We start from the raw sequence: 21,073 nt of genomic DNA on the forward strand, positions 1-21,073 counted from the left end.
CACCTGGTGATAATCTTTTTCTTCTGCTGCAAAGTTGCCACGAAGTGTGCACTGATAACTTTATTTTATATTCGTATGGCTGCGCTAGCGAGGGTGCAATGTGGATATATGTACCAAAGGAAATCTAATCTACCCATATACGGCGTACGGAAACATTTTTTTTTTCATAAAACAGAGCTCACTAACGTTGGTCTAGATCCCAGGTTCAAAGCAACAGATCAAATAATCTCATAGAGTTAAGCGAGTAGCCGGTCGAATTGGAAACTTGTCTCACATGTGAAAGTCCAAAAACAGCCAGGACAGCAAGTGCGGTACTAGCGCTGATGTCACACAGCTCCACACTGGGGGTAAGGCGATACTTCCAGTATTTCAATCAATTCTTCAAGGTACGCTGCGTAGATCCTTAAGGATATTAGATGGACCTAATTAAATATGTCTTTTGGTGAACAAGCAAAGCTGTAAGGCATGATGGAGGTGTTAACTATAATGTCAGTAAAATCAAAATAGTAGGACTATAAGAAGCCAGTGCTGGTCATATTCTAGCAGGTTCCTGGTTACTATTGTTGTTTTGTAATCTATATATTTCGTCATTGCAATGCTATACCTATGTGAATGTTCATAGTCGCTAGTGCCAATCAAGAGCGTGCTTGTCACACACGTGGAACGAGCTGGCAGTAACCTAAAAGCTTTCTCTCGGACCTCTGTCTATAGAGGATTGCAGCAATGAACTTTTTATAGCACAGCTTCCAAAAAAGAAGCTGGTTCTTAGGTATATAACCACGCTGCTCACCTTTGTGGGTCGTTTCTCCTTGGCGTCGATAATGTTGTTTCCCTACAACGCATCGCAAAATATAGAGCGTTAGAACACATCTACCTTGTCTGGAGGCAACTCAGCCGCGAACACTCGGCGTTCAGCATGTTTTAGTTTTATCCTCTCATGTTTTAATCCTCTTTCCGTGGTCATGCGGCGCCAATACGTATCCAAACCACACGTAGTTTATTTATTGGCTTGACACTACACGCAGTAAGTGCGCAAATGGTTCTTCAGGCTTCCTCATTTTCTGTCTTTTAATTTTTTTTTGTTGTTGGCTTGCTAGCAGCGCTGGAGTATTTTTATACCTACAGACTGCTTGAACACTGGCTGGCGATCTGGAAAATGATCTTTCTACGTATCTTAGCTCACCTGTATACACGACACAGAGAGTTCAGCATAACCGCGGCGCGTCGTTCCCTTTCCTCGTTGCGTGATGTAAGCCCGACGATACAAATGGAAGAAATGAATGCATTGCTGACCGGACTCTATAGAGTTAGTAACGCCCCAAACGCCTCTTGCATAGTAAAAAAAAAAAAAAATTCTTATCACCCACCCTCCCCTCCCCAGCTTTTGTTCTTTCGGAAGCAAAAGCGTATTTCAAGCCCTGCCAGTGATGATCGCTCTGTCCAGAAGAAGACAAGTCCACGTTTCGAAACGTTGGCTCGACCTCCGAACCTCCGTAACCAGCTCCGTAGCCGAGGCAGTGCGCTGCTCTAGCTTCGCGCGCTACTGGCGCCATTTCTCCCGCACGCCCACGCCGACACGCATTGCCGCCGCCATTTGCCACTGCGTGTGTGCGGCGGTAATCAGCGTGCAGAATTGGTGCAGCAAGTCGAGAATATATCTATCTATTTCTCTAACCACAAAGCTTTCTTCATGACAATCAGAAATTGTTAGTGGAGGGTTTCTTGAAGAAGGAATATGAATGGAAAATAAAAAAGTATTTAATTGCACATACATGTCTTGCTCGAATTCGCTGCCTCAATCAATCGAAAAGCTAAAACAGTTGATGAGCAGCGCTACAATTTCACATTAGAAAGTAACGCAATCATACGCAAATTTGTGGCGTCATTATACCACATCGAATGTTAAGTGACTAGAAATAAACCTGTCGCGTGGTCTGTATTAGTTCCTTTTTAGTGTAGCGACAATTAGCGAACCTGATTGTGCTCTATGCATTATAACCATTGCGCCCCAAAAAATAAATAAAAAATAACCCACATCAACTGCACAGCTGCACCCGCACACACAACTCTTCGGATCTCGGCAGCAACTAATTACATTCAGTGTTCCCTTTATTGCACTTACCACGGCAAAGTTGGCGCAGTAAGCGACAGAAGTTCAGCCACGTTCTGGTAACCTGAAATTCTTTTGTGGGAACTGACAGCAGGCCTCTCACCGCCTTCCCACGCATGCATCAACACCAGCGTGCGCAACACCGCAAAGAAGAGAGGAATCAGAAGCGGTGGCAGGCAGCCGACCAGCCAGCCATTCTCAGCAGCCAAGCGTGATGCATTCAAAGTGCTTTCCTCGCTGCGACCTTCTCTTTCGATGCCTATTAGAGGAGAGCCGCGTGGCCGCGCACAATCTCGCACGCAGGTATCACCTTTTCCCATTCCCCTCTGCGTCCGTTCATTAGCCGAGGAACGTGAGCCGGCGTTGGCGCACTGGGACGGGCTCACATTTGCACGGTACTAGCGGAAGCGGTAGGACGCAATGATTCCCCTTCGACGTTATAAACCTTTGCTTTCCTTTATCCCTTAACTCCCTTCCACCCTACCATTCCCACCACTGCGCCTCAGCGTGAAGCGTCTCCACGTGCCCTCGAATGTCCGCCTCGACGCCCAGGCGCGTATGCAACTAGAGGACAAGAAACGCGAAGCTCACGTTCTCCCGTCTGCCATCCTCCCATGCTTGCAAGCCGCTGGAAGGTAGAAAAAGCGGTGCGAAAAAGGCATTTACGATGCTGCTTTCTTTTCTGTTTTTCATCTTAGCGTTGAAAGACCGCCTTTTGAAATACTTAGAATTTCACCAGATTTGAGCGATAGGATTCCGCAGAATAGAGGGGCAATGTCAGTGAACGGCTTTGCATGCAGGAGAAAGTGTTTGAATGAAGAAAAGATCCCCGCTTTTGTCTTCACGAATGGAAAGCGCCAGTACTGGCGCAGCTCAGTACATGGTGATGCTTATCACCCGAGTTTACAGAAGATGGGTATGGGCCTCGTTTCAGCTCTCTGGAGTTTCTAGTGAAAGCTTTATTGACAAGAAAGCGGCACTGCGACGTGCCCGAAAAGTGAATGACCCCATTCCAAAAGAAAACGAAGGACAGAGGAAGGCTCATGGTGGACTTCATACCCGTTAACCGAGGGATGTTGGTTACTTCAAGGGAGATAAAATGACTGAGAACTCCATTCCTCTTGCCGTGTGCCTACCACAGTCGAACATTGTAGACAGCAATAGCCTCGTTAACGTGGCTGGGCTCTCAAAGTAGCCTCTGTCGCTTTATGGCCGATGTATGGGTCCACTGCAGTTTAAACGGCGTCGAGTGCAGCCGCCTGTAGGCAGAAATTTGATAGTTTTTCGGCGATAGTCTGGCTCTACCAATCGTAAATAGTTAAATGTTATGCTTGGCTGAACGTAAGTATGTGGTGTCGATAACCTTGGCGAGCTACAATCTTAAGAATGCATTTTGTGTAGGGTTAAGCGTGTAGGGTTAAGGTATGACGTTTCAAAAAAGTAATGAACTTTACTTCCTGGAGGAGGCTCAGGTTATGGCATAGAGATCGTGCAGTGCAGTCTAAATTTAGAAACTGACCATGGAATCAAATTCACTTTGCATACATACCATAGATTGTCGAGCAGGAATCAATGGTGAGAGTTTTGGTTTCAATGGCTGCGTGCCACTTTTTTTTTCGTCGTGCGTCCCATCCTGCCCGTAGAGCCGACCAGCAGAGTAATAACGAAGCTAGATCGCACATTGTATCCACTGTATTGTATGCCGTGTATTTCATGAGCACTCAGCGACACCTAACTATGTTCGTGCCAAGAGGCTGGTGGAGCATCGCCACTGCTTGGCTGCAAGCAGAATTCTATCTGAACTATGGCATTTCCAGCGCCACTGATACCACTGATACCCCTAAAGTAGGGCCTTTGACACTTTACGAAAATGACTGATTTACGGGGACGCACGCAGGGATAGCGTTCAAAAAATGAAAGTGACGTGTCACAAGACAGGATTCAGTTGTTTCAGCTATTAGTATGCGAGAAACTTCTACGTTTCTTTACCTTTTTCTGGTCACTACCGAGGATACCAATGTAAGATGTATACGGTGCTTGTATACGCCTTTTGTCAGCGCATACGCCGTCATACACAAAGAGAGACATCATCAACAAACCACGTTCTAGTATAGTATTCCCTTCGCAACATGGCGTGGTTCGAAATGATGCGGCGAGCACATTTCCTTTCAGTAAGTTAGACGCGTCAATCGCCGCAAATAAGGCTGGCGTGCCGAATAAAGAGCGCAGCTCCTGGAGCAAAGGGGGGGAAACTTGTGGCACACATATTTTAGCGTGAGTGCGATAAAGACCTCGTTTCCTATAAAATCTGGCATCGGCACGTCAGTGGTGTGAGCGAAAAATCACGGTCATTGCGCTGGCAGGTGGCAGCTGACATGGCCGAACACTGATTCTTTGATGGTTTGTGTGACACGAGACCACATGATATTACTAAGTTGGGAGGATGTACCAACTTTGCTTGATAATCTGAGGTGGGAAGATGGAATAAGAGTCGTTTTTTTAGTGCTCTTGAATACCCAATCAGGCACGCGACTCTTCAGTCACGTGGAAACGTTAATACGCCACGATTAAAGTGGGGCTTTCTGAGCCGGGCGGTCGCCTAATCTATAGCGCCATGCTCTTAAGGGCAGAGCTTAAGTGTCCCTCATAATATTTTATATTTTTCTCTATCTAAGTTTCAAATCGTTAGCAATAGAACTTCCATTGGAACAAAACCCCGGCGCCCGTCTGCAGGAGTACAATATCCGAAAAGACAAAAAAAAAAAAAATAGCTCGCCATACTTCGCACGCCCCTGCTTCAAAAGACTCGGTCATCAACGCATTGGAAAAAGATCTGAAAGTATATTTGATGTCAACGATTTCAGTTCGACACAAAAGATAGGTTACTAAATCGGGCCTGCATGCTAACGCAATTCCATCGTCTTCAGTAGCATTGACCACCTACATGTTTCCCTTGTTGGGATGATCACGCGGGCCTTTGCAATAAATAATAAACTGGCATCAAATTCGGTACCACTCTGTTCGCCTTTCTTTCTTAAACCAGTGATTGCGCTAGCAACTGCTGTTCTGGTTATTTCACTGTGCGACCGTAAAACTGACGAAAACTCCTTCACCACACTTCGATAGTTCATTAAATCACTGACAGTCATCCTGAGAAGATTAATTACACGGCTCATTTCGTGTGTTAACATGTCAATATCTTGACTCTGCACTATTTTCCTTGGCTCAGTTGCGCTTCTCTTGAGACAATCCCACCAAGAGAAAAAAACAACAAAAACATTTAAATGTAGAAACTAGTGCATTTTAAACTGTTTAGAGTATTCTTGCAGAATTATAAAAAGCGAACAAGATGCATTTTTGCTTATAGACATGCAAGAGCTACTCAAACAAGCCAAGCGGCATGTCCACTTTTAAAAACAATTTGTTTAGATTTGTTCGCATGCATAGATTAAAATAGTCCCACGCTGTTTGTAGCGAAGAGCTTCGGATATCATTTCTATCGATTCGCGGAAAATGACACGCATCATCAAGAGAGATAAGAACTTAAAATTTATCTGCACTTATGTGTAGATGATATGAAAGCGAATAAAACAAGCATGAGAATGCATTCCGACAAACAACACCCACTAAAATGTGTTCTTTTCAGGAGGAGGAATATTTAACAAAAGAAAAAGAAGCCAATGAGAGTATCGTGCACTGAACCAGCAGCAACTGACAGATTGACTGGTATTATGGGAGGCCTGCGGGCTTGTAATACGGTTCAAGAATGTGGAACCTTTCTTACACCTGTAAGTTTTCCTCCTGACTGATTCAAGCCACAAAATAAATTAGTCAACTATCAACGAAGGCAGTTGGCGGTTGAGAATAAAGCGAATAATAGTATGATGCTAATAAAAGGATAATAAAAGCCTATGGTAAATCCTCGCTACCAGGAAAATGGCTAAAACATTGCCTTAAGCGCTAACCGTATGAGGCGACAATTCGCGGCGACACGCCGCGCGACGGCGTCGCGCGGGGGGCTGAGGGCCGCCAAAGCATTGCCGCTCGTCGCTGTCGCTCAGGTTCTGGGTTTTTAGAAAATTTCTTGTGTCGCCCGAAAACAGCTCCAGAGGCAGCCAATCGCAGACGGCTTTGGGGAACTCGACTTCCGTTCTGGCTCTTTTTTTTTTTTTTTTTGATAGTGAAGTTTGCTTTCCTAGTCCGGTTTAAGCGAAGAATCTGCAGATGCCCAATTTGTCTGATAAGTGCATATATTAGCACATCTAGACAATTCTGTAAAAGCTTGGCAGGATAGTAAAGGAATAAAAAGGCTAGTGTAGCTAGATATGGTTAGTTTTCGAAAGGAGCGGGACAAAGTCAATGCTTGCAATGCAAGTCTGCATCGTAGTGTAGTAGCGCACCGCTGCTCTGGGGAATTTTTGTCTTAATTATACAAGCGAGACCCTTTCAATATTTGTCTAAGTTACAGAATTTTCAATCATATGTGTACAACGCATTACATTATACCCATCCCGTTTGATAGCATTTTGAAGACATTTTACATTTACCTATTGCCTATCCAGTAAGCTCATAGTGGCAATACTACGCGAAAGCACAGACAGCTACGCCCTGGACGTGCATCAAGTACATTTTAGTAGAGGAGAAGCATAAAATCTACAAAGGGCAAATTTATATGCGGGCTAGATGCCCATGCATATCGTATAAAGGAAAAAAGGAACACTTCGAACACTGCAGGGTACCTTTTTGAATGCAGTCGAATTTTCACAGCTGTTTTTCTACGGCGCAAGTAGCTTGTAATGCCAAAAAAGTTAGCTGTCATCTTACCCTTTCAGTCTGAACTGAAATGAGCCACTTTAAATACAGATCCAAGGAGCACCACGAGAGCTTCGCGTTGACCTCTTTGAATAAGCCTGCCTTTCCCTTTCGTATGTCGTCTTCACATTAAAGGATTCTGACTCAGAAAGACCAGGCAGGTCAATACGGAACTTTACAGGATTCAAAGTGGAATATACAGGATAAAATCCTAGCATTGATAGTTTGTCCGTTATTTCTTGCTGAATATTGTTCGTGGATCTTCCAGCTAAAGATATCGAGAAATAAACACATAAAGAAGGCACAAGTCCACGATTCTGATTGGAACTACACACACTGAGCAGCTTTATTTGGGTATAATGTAAAATTTAACATTTAGCATGACAGCTGCCTACTAAAGCGCCTAGTGTGAAAACGTACTGGGCGCAGCCGTTTCTTTTTTTTTGCGAAAGACGCATCCAGTGGCGAAAACGGTGTGAGAGCAGGTATAAGAAGGAAGTTATGCCGATTCCAAGCCGCGAATATAGTTATGAATGAAGTTCGAGCATTATTACATTTTGCCAAACGAACCATCCTTAAAAGAAGCAGGTTACATTGAAGAATGGTGGACGAATTTGATGTTTATTGTCCTCCGTATCCCTAGTTCACCTTTGCTTTCGCGAAGCTCCTAGAGTTGGCGTTCCGCAACCAACAGAAGAAGACGCCAAACGGTAATACTTTGAGCGGGTAACTCAGTGCACATACCGTAAAATTTTGAGGATTTTCTAGTACTTGAACAAAATTTTTTTCATATCGTCTATCGTCTAATAATTATTACATTCACGCGTCCGCTTTCAATGACTTGTAGTTTCTTGCTAATAATTTTCTAAACTGCCTGTCATTGGTTTTCTATACCACTCTTAATTAATAGCTTTGAGCACAAGGCAAATGGAATTAATATACTTAGGTTTGGGCAAGTTTAGTTTATAACAACGTACGTACCTGTGCAAAGTAGTGAAACCAAAACTAAGAACCACATATGGCATGTACATAGCGCATGTCATATGTTCATATCATATGTGTTGATTCGTTTTGTCTAGTCTTCCTTGCGTAAGTTCTTGCCTTAAATTAAGATAAAATCCAGATGAAAGCATATGCTACACATCGGAAGACTGAACAGGTTTTATCAATTTGTTCATAAAGGTATTTTTGCAATATTACAGTGTAGAATTCCAACTGTGAGTTGCCTCCAGCCCTTCCAACTCCAGCCTCTTCCAACAATACAGCATTCCTCTTCACCAAGAGATGAGAGAGGTAGAGTTCACGCTAGACATTACGACGCCCAAGCCGAATGCGACGTCAATGCCATTTATCAAGGAATAATTCTTACCCATCCTTATAACACGCCGCCTGTGTATTGTCAAATAACAGCAGACCTCGTTTTTAAGTCCCCAGCCTGCCATCGTTGGCTAGGGCTTACGCATTTGGTTCTCTTGGCCATTTGTACGTCGGCGCCCATCTCCGACGTGCTCTGAGTGCAGGTGCACAGCCCCGGAACCTCTCTGGCACACGGACCAACAGTGACCACACAGGCGCATCGAAGATAGAAACTTTCTCGAAATCCCATCGTACATCTGCGGAACCGATAACCCCGCGCCACACTGAAACGACCCATTGAACAGGACACGGTTACAGACTTTCTGCTGCAAAAAGCAGAGAAAGAGGGATATTTTCTACATCGATGGAAGGTGAAAGGGCAGAATGCCTACTGCATTTCTCGAAAACGATGAACGGGCAGACGTCTGGGTCAGAGATAGTAGAGAAAAAGATAGGACAGAGGGATTCGAGCAGGCCGAACAGCAAGGCCATTTGTTCAGGAAAAAGTATCTGTGTTCCCTGGAGTTGTAGCTCTTGTTGCTCTGCGGACATAAAGACAAGTTTTAGGACTTGAACGCTTTATACGACTTGGAAATGAAATGGCCGACAAAGAGGCTAAATGCCGTCGAAACGCGTTCCGGCACACATTTTTAACACATATTTTCACTGATTTCCGACGCATGCTACCGTGTCCAGCTATGCTACTATCGAGTAGAGCACCTTGAATTTCTTCGTTACCACCCATGGAATATGGCGGGCTAGACTTTTCCTAGTTCGGTTCCGGCTCTACGGGGATGGATGACGAGACTGCGGAGGGTATTAAAACGTTCTGTGAAAATGGAAAATCAGTTCTTTGAGCAAAACATTACTCAGCATAACAAAGTGCCGCCTCAATAAATTAGCTTTAACTGAGCGCCAGTAAAGGAGATATAAACATGCTTCAAATACTTATGTGTAGGTGACACAAAATCAAAAACAGTGCATCATTTTATTATTCCTTCCAGTTTATTAGCTGAAAGTGCAGCAGCGATCGCATTCGCGACTGCCTCCCTTGTTCAGCCTCATGTTCAATAAAATATCTATTCGTCATTTAGGCTGCAGTGTTTAAACAACTGCTACTTCTGGATGCTAGGCGGCAGTTTGAAATACGAACCCGATTCCTCAAACAATATGTTGAGTTGGAGTCATTTTTCTACATATAACCTTTTCGAATGTTATTTCACAATCAATCATCGTCAGAAGGTTTGTGTTGCACAGTTGTAACACCTGCCTTTAAAAGTGGTGACCAAATAGTCACTGGTAGTGGCCACTCAGTTTTATTGACTAATTTCTGCTTGCAAGCCTTTAGAGTAGTCTGGAAGCATACATATGATATTTTCTAACAGGTAACGAGTTATTTTATCAGCACCAGCATAAGCTAAGAAATGGCCGGTCTTGCATAATGCAACTCATAGCAACTCTTCACGGTGTTAGTTTAGCAATAGACGCCGATGAAAAAGTTAATGCCATTTGCGTACACTTCGCAAACACTTCAGCAATATTCACACAATGTATTAAGGTTGCATGATGCCTAGATTCACTATGCTGAAGTAGATTGATGCCTGTCTGCACAATAGAAGCAAGTTGTGCATGAAGGCAAATATTTATCCTCTTCGTTAGAAGTATTTTCCGATGTTCCACAAGCGTCCGTTCTCGTTCTACTATTGTTGTTAATCTAAATTATTAACGATACCCAAGATGTAGAGTTACTGTGTACTCATGCTTTTTGCTGAATATTGTTCAATTCATTCCCGAGTATTAAAGTTGACGCCCAAATAAGTATAAACCGAGTACTTCACTACTAGAATCTTTTGTGCAAACACTGGGCTGCCGAAATCATTTATACAAAATTGATCTCTACCCTTGGTACAAATGATAAGAGTATGTTGTCGTCTGTTTACAGCATTGGAAATAACATGCTAACTATTAGGGTACTTTCATCCATTTAGGAGGAATGGTTCCATATCAACAACGCTAGCATAAACGTATTGATAATGTGCGCTCGACAGCTTCTTAAAACTCTTTTCTTAAAGGCAAAAAAAAAAAAAAGAAGTTTAAATCTGCAACGAAAATTCTTAATAAAGGGCGTAAAAAATGTTCTTACCTGCATGCTTTAGAGCATGCTTTCGTGTCTAGAGTCCCCACCCAAAATTGCGAAAGACAAATAAAGATAATTCGAAGAATGACTCTCGTTTTATGTTTTTAATATCCCGAAGAACGGACGTAGTCACTGGGAGTCTATAGTTTTATGGGTTCGAATTAGCGGGAGCTTGAAGACAAAAAAACCGAACAAAAGTTTCTTTTTTTTTTTCACGTTCTTAACTGCAATTGAATTAAAACGAATAGATATGCCAGTACCCTGAGAAATTGACCGCCGGAACGAACCGCAGCCTATGAAGGCCCATGATGCATGTGGCGGTTTGTTTCTTGGCATTATTGAAATATGTAATGTGTTGCTTGGTGAACCTGTTGAGCAAAAACATGAGTGCTGGAATCTGAATGCTCGATTGATATTCTTTCTCGCGGACACCTAACATGAGTGTGCGGGATAGGAAATTAATTTTTGTTGTATTGTATTCTAGCTCTATTACTATCACCAAGGAAGACTTCACAGTAAATAAATAAACGAAAAAACTGAAATATACCACACCGGGATTTTTGTATATACATCAACGGGGACTGTTATAGTTATTTATTCAAAAGTTTAAACGGTTATCTGCAAAGCTTTCAGCGGCCTTTTTTTTACCTACTTGAGAATACTAGCCAATCAAGCAGGCCTAAGCAATTTCTTTAAGGCAGGTTGACATGCATTGTGACTGAGTCATAGTTAGTGCATTCACATTATTAAAGAAACAAGCTTTGTGTTCCATACTTAGAGAAAAGAATTTTGACTTCATGTTGAGGGAAAATTAAGAGCCTCCTATATAAACTTGATCTGAGCGATGGAAGCAGCACTTTCTTTTGTATATCTTTTGACCCGTTTTACAATTTCGCATTCTGTGCTAGGTCATTCTTGTTGTAGTTGCCGCTCTGCCCTGATTCTAATGGCCAAGTCAAGCTTGCTGCCTTCTTGAACACCGCAGCCAGCACTCTCACTCAGTTCCGCCAGCGTATGCAGTCAAGGCTGTTGTAGAAAATGAGGCGCTTTGTTCAGCAAGCTGACGCTGTTTAGTAGGTACGGCTTGCTTTGGGAAAACCTAATTACCTTGTGTAGTCGTTAGATGGGACTCACTCCACTACGCTGCTTTTCTGCTTCGCTAGTGCAAGCACTCAATTTTAAAAGTCGTTGCGTACATTCTGGGAATTGAAGGCAACACGAACACACTGAAAACTTGAGATGAAAGTTCGAACTTCTACGATTTCATCGCTAATAACTTCTCATTAAATAAATGTAGAATAAGAGCTGAGCGATGCGGCAGAAAGACAGTTACAGCTTTATTGCATCTATCCAAATTTAGCGTTTACTGAATGCCTATGGACGGTAACACAGCGCTCAGATACAGAAAGTAAGCCTCAAATAACTGCAAAGTTCGAAGCTGATCGATCACTGTTCAGTGCAGCTATACAATTATTTTTATTTGAGGCTCCTTTGCTGCTAGGTTTCAGTTTTAGACTAATTTATCATTCAGTGCACATTTGACACCACATGCATTCTAAGCTTTGCAATTGTTGTGTTAAATATGTGGTAAATATTACTTCCAGCAATTATTTTTACAATTAGTGTAGTTTTGTGAGCAGACATGGCAGATATTTCAATTTTTATTTTACTTACTACGTCTGATATGACATTATATGACATTTGTGTGAGTTTCTGAGACAGTGTCTGCTTATATTTCATCAGAGCTCTGTCGGGCTCTCCCTGTTGTAAGCTATTTTGGTATCATCGCCAACATTCTAGTCTGTATTTACATGGGCGTCCAATGCTGGTATGCTCGTTGATCAAAGCATCACTCACATATTTCAGCCGGGAATTGTATGTCGTAAAGAACGTGTTCTGTGGCATGTGTACCGATATATTAATCAGTGCCGACCTAGGCACTCATCGATAGTGATAATGACATTCTTTCGAAAGACCAAAGATGGCTGGCTGAAAAAGCCTTAGCTGCCATGTTCCAAGTTGATGCGCCTAAGATATACAAAACCCAAAACCGTCGTACAACACCAACAAAACAATCTGCTTTTTTCCAGCTTCAAAACTATTAAAATTGTAGCACAAATGTTTTAATGGAGCTTATGTACCTCAGCATAGATTTTTCGGTCAATATGGCTTGGGAGACCTATCTATTCATTAATGCTACAGACGGCTAAAACAGCTATAAGAGATACTCGAATATGGCATCTGCTTAAAAATAATAAAATTCCTAATCTATAATTCGATCTTCGACTGCTCTTTAAATCATTGTTGGCAACTGCTGGCAAACCCACAGTTACCTGTCTTCAGCACACATACATTTTATTGAGAAGGTTCCTGCATCTTATATGCTATGGATCCTGAATCGCACCAGCTGCGAATTTCGCTCTATGGATTGGCGAGCAAAAATAGAAAGTTGGTGACACTCCAAGAAGACGAGAAAATCCGCACTGTTACATCTGCCTTGTGTTTCTGCAGTCGCTTCAATTGTTTGTAACGCTACTGTTGCATGAAGGGCTAACTATTTTGTTTTGAATTTTGAATTATTAAAATATGTGCTTTACGCTGTGAGAACTGTGTTTGCCCAGGCTTGAGCATATAGGTATAGTGATGCGCATCTGTGGTCAGCTTCCCGAGGGAATTTGTCCAGCTGCGTCAGATCCAGTGAACATTTGCGCCTTTTGCCACTCTCGTACGTACAGCGTTCAGAAAACGCCGCTGCTTCTGGGCTTGCTGATGCTATGGTTTTACCCCAACGCAGCACCGTTAGCGGCTCTTTACCATACCGTTGCGTGGGCACTTACATTCTTTCATGATGCCGCACTATGCACTAGTTATGAAGCGGCAGTATTGAGCGGCTCTGCAAGGTCCTTTTGCAACGTCTTGTTGTAACCACTCGCAGTACTTGATGGCGGAGGTGTTAGCTCCGCGGCAGTGTGCACTTGTGGTCACGTTATCACAGACGAGCTCCTGCGAAACATACTACTTCATGTTTTTCGGAACCATCGCCCTTGCAACTGTCGCAGTCGAAATGGAAGAGGTGGGCCAGTAAGTTATATTAAGTACGATTTTTATTATAGTAGTCGAGACTGGCAATAATGTTTATGACGCGGGAAAAAGAGAAGATTTGAATCTTCTGTTTCTTAGGCTCTGAAAGGTATAAGCAAACAATCTCACTATACAATCCTCGATGTATCTAACGGAAGCAAATATGAATTGTTTCTGTAACTGCTACTAAAAATTCTACAAATCAGGCTCGAAACACTGATTATCAGATATTTAACTTGACTTGATCCAGTTGCAGTGAAGGCAGATACGAGATAGCGTCTTCTGAATGCTCGTGTACAAAAAGTTTCCTTTTATTGGTATATACGTCAGGTTTAAAAACTGACACTAAGGTGCTGACCCTCCTTGAACAAGACACATTTTTTCCTGACCACACCGAAGAAATCTTAGTTAAAGATGCATCGAGGAAATAAATTCTCCACTTCAACCTATAGCGTCCTGACGTTTTGCGAAATTCAGTCTAGACAGCCTTCACACCGGAACATGGCAGAGCAGGAAGCCGGAAAATCTGTCGGGAACAGTAAACTATCTGTAGACGTATCCAAATAGTGCCTGCTTAGTATGTAAGCGCAATAATAAAATAATATGAAAGTTAAAGTATCTTCATTTTTTTTTTACTGACGCCCGTGCACGCAGCCGGAAAACCTCAATTTCTACTAGCGTTTCAAACATTTTTCTTGTGCTTGAATGTAACGACAATGAAAGTGACGGGCTTGTCATAAGAAAGGACCTGATCGCGATTTCCTTCCTTACCCTCAGTTCCTCTGTCGGCGTTGTCACCTTGCATCGATGAAGTTCCTCCAACGTGACCTGTCAAGCGAAAATTACAACACAAACAAATGGATGCGCGAGTAATTTTCTGGTTGTCTTCTAACCACCTTTTAATACTCACAATGTGCTTTATGCTGAACGTATGATCTCTCCGCTTCTAGTTATATTTTCGGAGGAAAGTAGATTGTTGTTCTCAGGTAGCCAGGCATTTACCTTCCGACGCCTTCTGCCAAATAAAGCCACAGGTCATATTTAAAAAACAGCAAATATTGTTTTTTTCTGGTCAAAACATGCGCAGCCTAGGAATCTCCAGAATACCCGCTCTCGCATTCGTTTGATGGGCACCCTTAGGCAGTGTCAACAGCCATATATTTCTGCCACCGAAGCGAAAAATGTGAAGCTTCTAGAAAGTCGCGGATGAAACCCAGCGAGCATGGTGATGACCACGGGTATTAACAGCCTTCCTCGTCGATTGAGAGGGATCTTCAGCTGGGTCTATAGGCTATACGTCCCTATGCCCATTATTCACCCCACATTGATCGTTCTAGCGACATGCTCGAGTCTCGCGCCTGAAACGAAGCTACATCGAATATTAAAAAAAAAAAAACCAAGGAAAGAAATGAAGCAGCTGAAGGCGGTGAGTATTCCTAGGCATTAGAGTGCATGAGGAACTTGTACCGCCAAGATTTACTTTTTAGATATCTGTCGTAGCATGTCTTTATTGGTTAAGAATTTCTTTTCAGTTTTCCCTCTTTCTCCGGGACCAGCTGTGCTCACATGAAGTTTGTGACACCATGTTGTAGCTCTCGTGTACGCCTAAATGAAGGTATTTATTTAAATAATCATCCATCAATGTTACGTGAGCGCGTATGCTGAGTTCGTGCTTAGGCGTTTATGTATGAGTTGTGGCCAATGCGCACAGGTGGAAACGCAACAATGATGTTTCCTGGTGATAACCTCTTCAGACGTACGTACTTTAGGTACTAATGCTCTTCATAGGAACCTTGATCGCGGAGGAACTAATGTGTCACACGACGATTGAGATTGCTCAATGAGAATGTTAGGGCTTTGGCTGATGAGTGAGAGCAAACAATGTTTTGCCAGCGTGTTCTGTTCCATATAAATCTACAACGAAAACCAGGTTATAAACTGTGCTTACGCACTTTATTTTCCCTTCCTTCGTTCAGAGATAAAAAAGTAATACAATTTCTACAATGTTCAATTTCAACAGGAAAATATTGTTACGGGGTAGTTCAGCTTGGAGCAGAGGGCGGACATGGAAGACAAGGCTTTCAAATAGACGTTTTCTGCAGGCACCAGCCGACTCTGTTGAACGTCGTCTTCTCTAAAATTCACGAGAGTCTTCTTCTTTCCTTATGCGCATGCACCGCCTAATGTGACAATATGTTCTTGAATAGCAGATCCACCGAGAAAAGCTGTTACCAGCATGTTTGCGCTTAACTTAAATGTAAAGCTTGACACGTACGCTGCTCTTCTATGCCTTCTTTGGCGAAATCGTGGCAACTGAATTCATCTCTTGACTGCATGTTCAAGCGAGGGTGAACAACTATTCGTGTGCTGCTCTGTCTGCTGCTTTTTGTTTCAGAATTCGATGATCTGCGCAGCAACAGAATACAACATCAAGGAAAAACTGCGTGTCAGCGCCACCAGGAGCCAGACTGGTGTGTGCAGTCATTATTTCTCAGGAACACTTATTTGCTCACCCACTCGTTGGAGATAGCCTGCCATTGGCCACGGGCGTTGATTCGCCGGTCGAACAGGCTTAGTAGGTGTTCTCTGCAGCCCTAGATCCCATGCACATCAGAAGGCAACAAAATGAACCTGCTGTTGGCTGTAGAAAGGACCGGCGCTTGAAATTATTCACATAATGTTCAGGATAGCATAATAAGTGTGGCGAAATGGGATTTCTGTATGTGTTGTTCAGCTTTAGCGGGGTGTATGTTCTGCTGCTGTAGGACGCGTAGCGTCCTTGAATAATGCTGTTCCAGCTAAGTTAATAAAGTTATTTTTGCTTTTGTAAACTAAGCCAACCCTTACTGAAACTTAGGAAAGCATAGGGGAGTGTGTGCGCATTATTGTTTACGATGTCGACCAATAAAAATCTAGTAAAGGATTACGTTTTTTTCTTATAATAACCCGGTTTAAAAATAAAGAAAACATCCACCCACCTCACATGTTAGTGTGAGGTTTATGGCATACGCTGTGTACGGCACCTACTTGAAAAACACATAGGGATGACTCCGTTATGGTAAGAGCCATTCCATCACTTGTCCTTGCCATGGGCCAGTCGTCAAATCTATTTAATTTATGAGGAAAGGATATAACTACAGGAGACTGAAGAGATATCAATTAGTAGTAGACCGGGGATCATAAAAAAGGGTTTAGTAAGAAATTCATTACAATTCCAAGCAGGATTCGGAAGGTAATTTTTTCTTCTGTTCAATGCTCTAAGCATATTCTTCGGCCCTAAGTATCTTAATGCATTTTGGAAGCCTGTCTGCCGAGGTTCGTTTGAAGTCGATTAAGATAGTTTGATTAGTTTATGAATTTTTACCCAGGCTTATTTTTATAAGTATACCATCCATAATAGCATAAAGCGTCACGATAAACGAGCAGTTTGGCGAGCTCAAGAGAGCTTGTTTTCCAGCTCGTAGGAAGCGTGAAAATGAAGCGACCATGACAAGGTGTAATATTAAACATGGTACAGACATTAAACATTTTGTACTCAGACGGGAAGCATTCCTTGGCCCGTCTACCATAGCCAGAGTAGAAAACGTCAATACCTTCCCTCCAGCGTAACGGTCAATCTACAATAGCTTTACGTCTGATCGAGCTAAGATTTCTGAGCATTCATAGAAGAATAATAATATCAGGTGCAACAGCTGCCTTCAGTTGCATAACACTTTTAAAGCCTTTGGAAGAGCAGATATATCGGTGATTGATAAGAACACACCAGAACTATAACGCCCACACGAATTTCTAAACTGGCTATACATGAAAATCTTATTAATTTATTAGCGGAACATTTCTGGGCACATTGAAACAGTCTGCGTCAGCGTAAATGAAAAAAAAAAAACGTAATGTTTTTTTTTGACACAATTTAATATAAGGTAATGTGATTGCCCCTACACCACAAAATTGTAAAAAGTATTTACAGGAAATAATTTAAACCTATCTGTGCAAGAGATGCTGCTCATATGTGTGCATATAGATCGCACAGGGCAGTGGACATAACTACAGAGAACGGGTCAAATTTCGATGGTGAATAAAAAAATGTTAACTAATAAACTTTTTGTTCTTGATTTTAAAACAGATTATAATAAGAGTTTGAAGGCCGTGATCGTAGACGCTGTTTCAATTTTTTTCTAATCAACAATGTGATTTGATGCATTGAATGTCAAAAATTTGAAATTGAAAGCTCATAGAGTTTAGCACTCATGCATTGCATATCTATCTAATGGCGTCTGGATATGTTTATTAGGTTCAAAGTACCGGAACGAACCAGGCCTTGGGGAGAAGCCTTAGTGAAAGGCTACTCATAATTTGACCATCTGTGGTTCTTTACCGTGTACTGACATAGCACAGTACACAGGCGGCATCCGTTTCGCCATCATAACGTGACTCCCACAGTGCGGATCGAACCTGGGACTACAGGAAAGTAATCGAGTACCTCAGCCACTGATATATCGAGGCAGAAACATATGGCGTCAGTTGCGTTTCCAGTACTAGAAGTAGGTGTTTATTGCGTCTTTTATGACATGCAAGCAGTTACCGTGTTTTGAGGACGATATTATGCGGTGTGTTATAATTTTAGACAACAAAAAAAGCCCAAATAAATATTGGCGATGCCAGAAACTCACTCTATCTAGCCTTCAGTTATGCGCATAAAGTCACTCAGTCTAACAAACCACGGCTCATTTTCTGAAGGCATCATTTACTACGCAACCAATGTTCCTTTGCCGTATTCAAGTAACTATCCAATTAAAGTTCCCGCTTCCAGGAAGCGCTGGCCGTCATTTATAGACTGATGGAAAATAACTCGTATTTGTCGGTTGCTTTCAGAGAAGGAAATAGGATCATAAGGCGAACAACCTTATACGATTCTTCTTCAGTAAGCATAGAGTAAATCATTACTTTTGCTTAGCTAATATCAGACCAGACAGCTGCATTTAGTGGCAGACTTGAGCAGAGAGACCAGTGTATAATAATTTTTATCTCCCTTTACCATGGCGCTGGCCACTGATAGTGAAGTTCTTGCCCAAAGAAGATGCTGTTCGGGAAACGACGCAGAGATGTTGAATACAAATTGGCTCATTATAACTCGCCGCTCGTTGTTGTGAGGACCGTCGGTGCTCGAAAACGTGTTCTCCCAACAAAGGCGTGAAGACGTCATAGAACTTCACGTCGTGAACAAATATTGCCTACAAGGCTTCCGTCGTATGAAGGGGCTGATCAGCACAATATTGATGGTGAGTTTCAAGCAACCGGGTCTAGCTAGGATAAAGTTGACATTTTTTCAGTGCATTAAACTGCTTATGGTCGGACACAGCAGCTGTTAAGTTTAGCCAGTTATTATAAAGGCGATGGAGCGCGAAGCTAAAATTAGACTTCTGTTCAATCTCTCTAAACAATGGATTCCCTACTTTGTAGGATTTGGCACGTTAAGTAATAAATGATATAATATGCCCTCCATGGTTCACATAAGCTGAGCGCCGAGTACTCAAACAGTACAGTAAACAAGCGTAAAGCAATAAAACACTCGAGAAGGGATATACATGTGTCGCTGCGAACGGAATGCGCCAAATGAACTGAATTCGGTGAAGAAATAATTATTTCTGTAATAAGAAAATCCACATAATTAAACATCTTGAAAGTACCGAAGCACTTAAAAGAAGTTGTTCACTTTCTTTCAACCCCCCGCGAGACTACTAAAGGACTTGGAGTAAACTTCTTAGAGGTTTCTTTATATTTATTTATTTGCTTCTTTATTTATCCCTCAAAGGTCCGGGGACATTACATGAGAGGTGGGCTGCGATATCACAACTCAGTGAATGCACCCCTGAATACCACCCAATGATATTCTGATTTTGTCCCTCAAAATTTCGCACAGTACGAACTAGATGAAGTATGGTGTCATTTTTGTGTACTTTATTTTTTTTTTTTTTTGCGTGAACTAGACAGGCACCCAGAGCAGCAGCGCTGACTTCCAGCTGGTTGTTATTTCGTACCACCGCGAAAAAAGAAACCATACTTTTGCCCCTCGATATGCTGGGACAATTAGGTATTAAGGACTACACATGGTCATCTGCGCTGACTGTAAACAGCGGAATGACGCAGTTTTCAAAGGTGAACAGCCCTTAAAGCAAAGGTACGCTACACCTATAAGTACTAGCCTCATGAGTCTGAAGGGCGAAATTGCTGCCGTTAATTCCGCCTTCTTACGAGGCCACGAACCCCAGCTATAAGGAAATCGAACAGGGTTATTAATGTCTCGACGCTGTCGCACAAAGTTTTGAATGGTTTATTCACACGTTGTTTGGCCTCATGAGTTAAAAATTCACTGTGTTTTTGTCAAGTCGATTACGTAGTATAACTAGCAGGCGTGCTTTTGGAACATGGAGTTCGGTGAGGACAGGGTATAGGAACACAGCTATAACCAAATTATCGTCTTTTTTTTTTTTTTTGCAAAAAGGTAACAGTTTTCAAATTGTCAACTGATGTGGGTGAGTGTTGTTCAAAATGACTTCAAAACGAGTGCTTACAACAATATTTGTAAGAAGTTTTACTCGAATGTTCCTGGCGATAAACTTCAGGCTGCTAGGGCTGAAGCGTTTCTTTTTTTTTTTTTTTTGTATGTATGGTGAGTGATGATATCTGGATATCCTCTTGAGCGAGGTGCTAATCTCATTATTCATTTCCTAAGCGCCCACACCATGCAATTAGGCGCATTTTCCACACGTCGACATTCATGGGCTCAGGTGTTTGCGTAAGCACTTACCATAACCATAATTAGGCACGGTTAGTACCCGAAATCTCATAGCTGCGCGATTGCACAGTGTTCCGAGATTAGTAATTGGATACATTATTTGGTAACTAGAGAAACACAAATTACCTGCTAATGAGACTTTATATTCCATGGCTGGCAAGATCTACGGTTTAAGCTTGCACGTCCGTCATAAAGCAGGATATAAATATAAATTAATGAGCTGATGACCGGCGAGGTAATCTTCACAGAAGCACTCTCGCTATTGTTTGTGTTTTTACTATCTCCTCGAAGGCAAAAGCGTTGTTTTAAACTCTCTCATTTTGTGCTGCTAAAGAACAGATAGCGCCTTTATGTTTTCTGGCATCTATCATGTGCTTTCTTAGAATGATTCTTGTTTCGTCTGAAATGTGCCATCAATACACATTTTAGTGGAGGAAATAAACTGAAAACAAACAAGGCTAATACTCAGAGTTCCCGTGCCTCTCTAAGCCTCAATTAAAACTTGCCTCAGAGAAACGTTCTGCGGAATTCGATAATACTGCTCGGCCCAAGGACATGTCAGGAACAACATTGCACGACGTGTTCAAGAAGTCTTCCCGATATTTGCTTGCTACCAATTATCAAGAATTTCGAAAACTATGGTTCTTTTTGGCACTACAGAGAAGCTCAGAGAGCCCACTATCATCGCTCAGGAAAGACCAACGCCCCTAAGCAAAAGGCTTGTCTTAAAGCAGCCTTACTGAAGAGATTCAGCGGTCGAAAGGTGGAGAAATTGCTCGAG

Source organism: Amblyomma maculatum, chromosome 2, assembly GCF_055883805.1.
Source record: "Amblyomma maculatum isolate TAMU_Amacu chromosome 2, ASM5588380v1, whole genome shotgun sequence".
NCBI classification, from domain to species: domain Eukaryota; kingdom Metazoa; phylum Arthropoda; class Arachnida; order Ixodida; family Ixodidae; genus Amblyomma; species Amblyomma maculatum.